This window comes from Palaemon carinicauda, chromosome 36 (genome assembly GCF_036898095.1).
Source record: "Palaemon carinicauda isolate YSFRI2023 chromosome 36, ASM3689809v2, whole genome shotgun sequence".
Taxonomy (NCBI): Eukaryota; Metazoa; Arthropoda; class Malacostraca; order Decapoda; family Palaemonidae; genus Palaemon; species Palaemon carinicauda.
Genome location: NC_090760.1, coordinates 12,475,505 through 12,483,004, shown reverse-complemented (window position 1 = coordinate 12,483,004; position 7,500 = coordinate 12,475,505). Strand labels below are relative to the sequence as shown.

Genomic DNA, 7,500 nt, shown 5'->3' with positions numbered 1-7,500 from the left:
ATTCCTCCTGTCTTAAAATATTAGAAAGCTGTAATATTTGTCCGTGATTTAACATTTTAATTGATAATGTGGCACTTTTAAAACACAAATACAAAGGAACAACATATTTCTTAGATTGGGAATAAGATAAAATTATAGTTAACGCATTTTTATTTTTATATTTAGAAAATTTATATCAGTCTATTATGTTGAAGTGAAAATTTGTAAGGCTGCGTTATAACGATTTGCTTTGTTTTATACATTGTTAAAGGAAATTGGTAGATGTTAAATAAACAAATGTAAAGCAACTCTCTAACTTTACTTTGTGGTTCCTCTTGTTAGTCAGTTATGCAAGTAAAATCAACTTTAGAGGTGATGTGTATAACTCTAAAGATATGCCGATATAGGAAAAGTTCTACGAATGTTACCCAAAGTCAAGGAAAAGGGTGTTTAGTCGTAGAACAGGTGAGCGCATTTCTATAAAATGGCGTGTGGAAGTCTGAGAAATACAAGGATCTATTTTCCAACGCCGTGGAACAGAGGTGCCTTCCCGGAGAATGGATATTGATTATGGTATCCTACGTGTTGGAAGGTTATTCCACCACCTATCTCTAGATAAATGTTCTTGGCTTATACATTCTTTGTTTCGGAAAAAACTAAAGAAGTTAAGTTTATTCGGAAATATAAGTTATTGTAATATTTCTGAATACTTCCAATAACAAAACATCGATATCATTCGCAAATGAAGTTCGTAAAGGTGTTAGTTCGAAGATTTCTATAAAGTGTCATTCTAAATATGGGCTTCTTTAGAAAAGGAATAAATATTTTCTCTTATTGAATGTGTATTCTAGATAAGGTTCTTTGGAGAAGGTAAAGCTCATCTTGTCGTCCTTAATTCTCAATGTTTTCCGTTTTCAAGATGGTTTCTTATCGCTGAGAGAGAGAGATGCTACAAATTCTGACTACAAAATGAGTTTTTAAACTCTCTTCCTCTTGCTACAATTGTTTCAGTTTTGAGTTGACCCTAAACATTACACTGGAATGCGAAGAAATCGTTTTCGAATGATCAGCCATGTATTATGCATCGAAGTTTGAAATTGGGTGATTTGTTATGTTCCTGAATGCGAATTCAGTCTGAATCAGAAATCACGCAAATAGATGACCATTTGAGTTTAACAGGCATCCCGAGGTTAAATATTAACAATGTCGCTCTTTGGCTCGACGGAGGAACAAAGGGCTGGCGGACCCTTGGGGAATCTCAGGCTCATAAGTAAATAGATGACCTTCCCATGGTAAGGCATGGGAATTGTTTATCTTGCTGTCTTAAGTTTGGTTTCTTTGTTGATAGACTGACTTGGGGTTATTATTATTATTATTATTATTATTATTATTATTACTTGCTAAGCTATAACCCTAGTTGGAAAAACAGAATGCCGTAAGCCCTTGGGCTCCAAAAGGGAAAATAGCCCAGTGAGGAAAGGAAAAAAGGAAAATAAAATATTTCAAGAAGAGTAACAACATTACTATAAATATCTCCTATATAAAATATAAAAACTTTAACGAAACAAGAGGAAGGGAATTAAGATAAGCGTGTGCTCGAGTGTACCCTCAAGCAAGAGAACTCTAACCCTAGGCAGTGGAAGACCATGGTACAGAGGTTATGGCATTACCCAAGAATAGAGAACATTGGTTTGATTTTGGAGTGTCCTTCTCCTAGAAGACATGCTTACCATACCTAAAAAGTCTCTTCTACCCTTACCAAGAGGAAAGTGTCCACTGAACAATTACAATGCAGTAGTTGACCTCTTGAGAGAAGAAGAATTCTTTGGTATTCTCAGGGTTGTTAAGTGTATGAGGACAGAGCAGAATATTTAAAGAATAGGCCAGACTATTGGGTGTATGTATTGGCAAAGGGAAAATAACCGTAACCAGAGAGAAGGATCCAATGTAGTACTGTCTGACCAGTCAAAGGACAAAGAACTCTCTAGCGGTAGTATCTCAACGGGTGGCTGGTGCCCTGGCCAACCTACTACCTATAAATGAGGTATTATTATCTTTCATATTTGGGATGAATTACATAATTCATTGATATCTGTACTTATTCATCTTAGTTTACTTTGTACGTCTTTTTTAACCCGAGGATAAGATTATATAGAAAAATATGATAGGTTATTAATGCATTTCAAATCTTGATTATATTACTTATCAAGAGATATAGAAATGGATAAATAAAGTTGAGAAAGATAGATTAATGATAATGATTTTATATTAACCATTTTCCTTTCAAGTAATTGAAATGCATGTTTTAGTTTGCGTGATATATATATATATATATATATATATATATATATATATATATATATATACATATATATACATATATATATATGTGTATATATATATATATATATATATATATATGTGTGTGTGTGTGTGTATGTGTTTGTATGCATGCACTCTAAAGCAAATATATATTTATAAATATTTAATTGTTTGTTTATATGCATACACATTTATATATCTATATAAATAAACATGTATGTTTATGTATTTAGTATACATGCATGTATCTATTAATCTATGTATGCATAAATATATATATGTATATAATATATATATATATATATATATATATGTATATATATATATATATGTATATATTTACACATGCGTATATGTATATATATGCATATATTTATGTGTGTGTGCCTGTATATATAATGTTTGTATGTATACACACAAAAGCAAGTATATACTTATAAGTGTTTATTTATTTGTATATATGTATACACATTTATATATATATATATATATATATATATATATATATATATATATATATAATTTTTCATGTATGTAATTATGCATGTTTATGTATTTTGTACACATAGAAGTATATCAATCTATGTATGCATATATATATACAGTATATATATATATATATATATATATATATATATATATATATATATATATATACAGTATATATATATATATATATATATATATATATATATATATATATATACACACACAAGTTGCTGTTTCTGACGTTAAGGCTTATATAATCAAAAGTTAATCCTCCTAAAGAAAAAACTTTCTAAAGTTCCATAATTACGATATTAATCGAAACTGATGCAATGCACATGCAGTACAGTATGTGATAAAAAATATATATATTTTTATATATGGCATATATTTGTGATGTGCAGAGATTAAATAGCTTTTATATAAAATGTTTATATTTGAATCAACAACTGATGTACCTACGTTTTCGAAAAAATAAAAAAAAGAAGGAAAATTTTAAGGCTTATTGTGAGTGACACCTTGTAAACTGCGAGGGATTTCTAGTTGAGCTTATTTGGGATATGATATGAAGTTCCTGAGCTGATGTGATGAAAATATACTTAGTCAGTTTTCCAAGAGAATAGAATTAATAAAATTGAAAAATATAGTTTGTGTTAGTTGCTCAGGGAAGTGCATTTTGCCGTCTCATTTATTTCTCGACTATGCAAGTAGAAGAAGAGGGGAAAACCTCTTGAGACCACATTTTCAACGAAATATATGGTATTTGAAGCGTCACGTTTTGACAGCCAAAATCCCCCGAGAGTTAGGCTTGGATTATGTGAAAATATTTCCCTCAGTAACACCTAGTAGCCCAGAGATACCAGAGTTATTCTCTTGCAAATAAAAAAAATATGGTTTTATCCAAGTCCTATAAACAATCATCGCTTTATGCAATGTCTGAAGTAATTAGCATTTGAAAAAATTTACTTTTGGTTTATAGGTATTTCTAATGGTAATTTGATTGACATATTTTGATAGATGGCCCATTATTTTCTATGGCAGAGATCTTTAATAATGGTTGAATAGACATCATTCGAACATTGTATTATTTATGAAATTGGAGAGCAAGTATTTAGTTGGTAGTATTTCAGGTTCTTAGATATATAAAATAATCTTGCATCAATAATGTCAGTAAAGGTAAAACGTCTTATAACACCATTTTTCAAGTGTAATCATAATTATATGATATATTTGATTCATATTGAAAACTCAAAAAGTGATTTCAAAATTTTTCTTCTTTTTTTCTTTCGAATAATTTTAGTAACTTGAGTTATTATTTTTCGAATTACTGCAAAATATATCTAGGATATCTTGGATCAAATTTTAGAGTAGCAGATGTATGAACATAAAGATGAGGAAACGAAAGAGCTAGATCTTAATTGCATATTTGTTCAACTAGATTTTTCTTGATCTATTACTTCTGTAATGAAAGAAAAAGAATGATAAAAAATTCTCTCTCTCTCTCTCTCTCTCTCTCTCTCTCTCTCTCTCTCTCTCTCTCTCTCTCTCTCTCTCTCTCTCTCTGCCCAGAAAAAAACGGGCGTAATTTTTTGTTGTTGCATGCATTATTTGCATAAGCGCTTGCTTTTGATTTAATGCTTACATCTGATCGAGTTTGTTATTGTTGTCAGGAATTATTTGCAGTTTTTGATGGGTCATGAGAATTAGGAAATGATTTTATACACAGATTTCTTATTAATTTAATTTGATTTTTTATATAAGTATTTCACATATTTTAGAGTCCATGAAATACTTCTATCCATATAATTGCACTGCTTTGCTGTGGACATGTATTATTATTATTATTATTATTATTATTATTATTATTATTACTAGCTAAGCTACAACCCTAGTCGGAAATGCACAATGTTATAAGCCCGAGGGTTCCAACAAGGAAAAATAGCCTAGGGAGGAAAGGATGTAAGAAAATAAACTACGTAAGTAGTAGTGAATAATGAATTTGAAATAGCTCGATATGGGTAACAATGTTAAAATTGATCTGTCATATGTAAAAGAGCCTTATGTCAGTTTGTTCAACTTGAAAACATTCGGTGCAAGTTTGAACTAATGAAGTTCTACCGATCCAGCTGACCGATAAGGAAGATCATTCCACAATCTGTTCACAGTTTTATCACTAATACTGGTGATTTTAATTTTATTTTTTTAAATAAGCCACAAATGACTTTTGATATCGAATTTGAAATGCCACAGGCTAATAGACCCATAGGTACATCTCTTATGAGATATGTATTTCGGCCCGGTCAAGGATTCGAATTTTATCACCAAGTTGAAACAATGGTAGATTGTATTTAGGGTATATATATATATATATATATATATATATATATATATATATATATATTTATATATATATATATATATATATATATATATATATATATATATATATATATATAAATATATATGTATATATATGTTTATATATATATATATATATATATACAGTACATATAAATAAATATATATACATATCCACACATGTCCGAGGCTTTTGTTCCGTCAAGGATTCGCACTTTCTCCTAGTAGAAACAAAGGCAAATTGTATGTACGGTATATATATATATATATATATATATTATTATTATTATTATATAAATATATATATATTATATAAATATATATATATATATATATATATACATATATATATATGTATATATATATATATATATATATATATATATATATACATGTAGATAAATATATATACATATACACACATGTCCGAGGCCTTTGTTCCGCAGTGGACTTGTAACGGCTAATGATAGTGATGATTATGTATGATATATATATATATATATATATATATATATATATATATATATATATATATATATAATGTTCGTGTATACACCTGTACATATATGCATATGTATATATATACATATTATATATATATATATATATATATAGATATATATATATATATATATATATATATATATGTATGTATATATATAAATTTATATATATATGTATATATATATATTTATATATATTATAACCTTAAAAGTAATAAGTGCAATTTTTTTTAATAAATTTGGTAGGTTTAAAAGCCCAAATAATATATGAAGAATCATTTCAAAATCGATTATGAATTACTCGTATTTGTCTTTTCTGGTTTGATTCTCTTTTGAAATTCGAAAGTTAAAGGACAATGATTAAATCCAGGTTTTGCTAATATGGAGAAAGTATTTTGATTAAGGAGCATGATAATTCATTCAAATAAAATATCTAATTGTTATATTTTTAATGTTTATTTGTTAAAAAAGAAAATATTCATTATGATTTTAAAAATATTCACTTCATAAATGATTTTGTCTTTAATTGCTTATCTCTTTTATTATTTTCATGACTTTTGAATCATCGTGGAAATCATGCCTGAATATAATATGAATGTTTACATTTGCACGATTTTGTTTTAACAATTTCATAATATAGATGCCTTGTAAAATTCATTCTTTATTGAAATATGATTTAAAAATGGCCAGGAACTTTTAGATAACACACCTTACTTGCATGTTTTTTTTTTTTTTTTTTTTTTTTTTTTTTTTTTTTTTTTTTTTTTTTTTTTCTCTATATCAGATCAATGAAGCTTATTCTTGATTGCGTACTTACAGATGTATTTGTTATATTCTAGCAGGAAATAATTGTGGTTCATTGTTGACTCTCAAAGATTTGATGGTTTCTGATTTCTTGTTTTTATCCATTGTGTATGTTGCCTCCGCTAACAGCCACCGGTGAAATAATATAACTGTAAGGAAAAGAAGTTTTGGTTATTATATATTTCATGTACTTAAAGATATGAATATTGTTCTTATTGAATTTACTATTATTTCGATCACTTGTTAATGTGATGTTATCGCAATCATGTAGTTTCAGAAGTATATTTTCTCCTGTTTTAAGAGAGTATATTATATATAGAGGGGTTTATGTATTTGGGACCAAAGTAATGATTGTTTAGAATTTTCCTGTGACATGTACCGATCAATCTCATTTAAATCGTGTTTATTGCAATAGTAAAGATGCTTTTATTAATTCATATTTATATCTTTGCTAGTTGGTCGTAATATTAGATAGTTGATTTTGGCTGATCAAACAATATTTTCAAGGTTAATTTTGATTTTAGAGAAAATGTGAGGAACCGAAATTAAAATTTCCTGATATAGAACCATTTTTTATTGATTACTCGAATTTTTATGTTTGGAAACTGTCCAATTTTTTTTTTTTATTTCTTTTTTTTTTTTTTTTAGAATTGTTACCTCGAATATGATTGTACCAAGTTTTCGACAAGACAACTACTTTCAAATTACCTGAAAAGAAGAACTTCACAATGGTAGTAAGGAAATACAGTGAAAGCTTGAGTTTTTTTCATGTTTCGCCCATAATTGTAAAAATATTACTAATATAGGCTAATTGAGTACATATCTTTCCCTCAAAGATAAAAAAAAAAAAAATAAGATGATTGACTTTGAATTTATATATGTATGGTGTACTCTATAATACAGATTTGCAGTTTTGTGATACTGTATTGTGACTTAATTTATGGACGCTAAAGGTCTAATATCGAAAGAATATTTTAACGTACTCTATGGGCAAATGGGAAAAATTGCAGGGAAAGCAATGCTCATGTTGGATCTGATAAATTGAATT

The 7,500-nt window shown here is 27.7% G+C and overlaps 2 long non-coding RNA genes across 3 annotated transcripts in view; one reads left to right on the top strand and one right to left on the bottom strand.

Annotated features, from left to right (window-relative positions):
- Nucleotides 1–7,500, top strand: part of LOC137628369 (uncharacterized) — a 626,091-nt gene that overhangs the window by 121,279 nt on the left and 497,312 nt on the right. The gene's annotated exons all lie outside the window — the stretch shown is intronic.
- The window catches only part of LOC137628370 (uncharacterized), a 331,990-nt gene that overhangs the window by 49,295 nt on the left and 275,195 nt on the right, over nucleotides 1–7,500 (bottom strand). The window contains exon 2 of the long non-coding RNA XR_011041354.1: nucleotides 6,466–6,601. This is a non-coding gene — a long non-coding RNA (uncharacterized lncRNA). The remainder of the gene's footprint in view (nucleotides 1–6,465; nucleotides 6,602–7,500) is intronic.